Genomic DNA, 1,934 nt, shown 5'->3' with positions numbered 1-1,934 from the left:
TTTTCCTCTCTTTTTAAAAATTTTTGCACAAAAACCATCTATTACCTTAATAAAGGGCAAAACTTTTAATTAAAAATTTAAAGGCCTTAAGAAGCCCTGGTGGTTCAGTGGCTAAGAGCTCAGCTGCTAACCAAAAGGTCAGCAGTTCAAATGCACCAGCTGCTCCTTGGAAGCCCTGTGGAGCAGTTCTATTCTGTCCAGTAGGGTCGTTATGAGTAGGAACTAACTCGAGGACAACGGGTTTGGTTTTGGTTTAAAGGCCCTAAGTAAAATAGCAGTGATGGTGAGGATGGCTTGGAACCAGGCAGTGTTTCGTTCTCTTGTATGTGGGGTCACTATGAGTCGGGACCGACTCAACGGCGCTTAACAACAACCCACCCCCACCTATAAAAATTCACACCTGGGAGACGATGACCACACACAGCAGAAGGCAGGCGACTAGCTCTGAGTGTGTTAGTTTAGGGAAGAGTTTGGGGTCAGGGAATTCCATCCCCATGGGCAGCCCCAGTCCCGTATAAGTGCTGGGAAGGAAGAGGAAATTCCTCTTGGGGACCTGGTCACACCCTTTTACCCCTTAGGGACTCGGCAGCTTTTACCAGCCACCTGGTACAAGCAATGCAGAGATCACCCGGTACACACCCTGGCAGCATTGGGCAAGTTCTGTCACGGCCCCGAACCTCAATTTTCTCATCTTTAATAGGGGCCTTGGAAATACCTTCCTTTAGGATATTTATGGGAAATAAGTGAGATTAGAAATGTTTTATTGTTGCAAGATATAACTGAGTTCTTTCTATTTTATTAATAAATATCCAACACATGAGGACCCACTAATAACATATTCCTGTGGCTTACTATCAAAGACTCATACCAAGTAATCTAATTTTTCATATAATTGCTCCATAATTATTTTACCTTCCTAAAATAGCACTTTTTTTTTTTGTATTAATTAGACCCTTCAATCATTAAATTTTCTAAAATACATCAAGTGTTTCCCTGCTACACTGCTACTCACTATTAACCGTGTTTTCTCGATGGCCTGGGGTCCTTACTGTAAACAAACTGTGCTGTCAGGCGGAAGGGGACCAATATCTCTAAGGAGCTCTAGTGCAATGATTGAGGCCTTGCGATTATCTAGTTAATTACTAATCATCTCACTCTGCAAACTGCTCCAGTTTTATGGATGAGAAAACTGAGGTTCAGAGAAGTTAAATAAAATGCTGAAGGTTACCCAGCTAGTAAGGGCTCAAACCGAGATCTAACGAATTCTAAAGGCTTGGCCCCTTGCCTCCGTTACAAAGAGTTCCTTCCATCTCTAAAGCTGAGATCTCCTTAGTTGTATAAAAAAAATACTACTTTATTCTCATATCTGAACTTTATAGTTTATAGGACATGTAAAGGTATAACCTTTGTTGTTTAGTTAGGTGGTTGGTTGGTTAGTTAGTTTTATACTTTCTTTCTGTAAGGAATTCTTATTACATTTTCATTCTTTTGATCTATTTTAGCCTAAGTGAACCTCTTACGATTATGTCTAAATGTCAGTCAGTTCTAAATGATCCTCTAAGATAAGGGAGGTTCCAGGACTTGGTAACTTCTCTGGTTACCTAGAGGGTCCTTCCGCTTCACAACTGCATTGTACTTATAAACTCTGAATATGACCAGCCAGTTGTTGTTGAGTCGATTCCTACTCAAGGAAACCTCATGTGTGTCAGAGTAAAACTGTGCCTCCTGGGGTGTTCAATGGCTGACTTTTCAAAAGGCTGTGTGTCAACTTGACATGGCCATGATTCTCAGTGATTTGACAGCTATGATGTAGTTCGATGTTGGTGTAATAATGTAATCATCTCCATGATGAGATCTGATGTAATGTGATCACTTCCATGATAGGATCTGCTGTGAGTAGCCAATTAGTTGAAAGGGAGTTTCCCTGGGGGTGT

This window comes from Trichechus manatus, unplaced genomic scaffold, assembly GCF_000243295.1.
Source record: "Trichechus manatus latirostris isolate Lorelei unplaced genomic scaffold, TriManLat1.0 scaffold00388, whole genome shotgun sequence".
NCBI lineage: Eukaryota > Metazoa > Chordata > Mammalia > Sirenia > Trichechidae > Trichechus > Trichechus manatus.
This window is presented reverse-complemented; position numbering follows the sequence as displayed.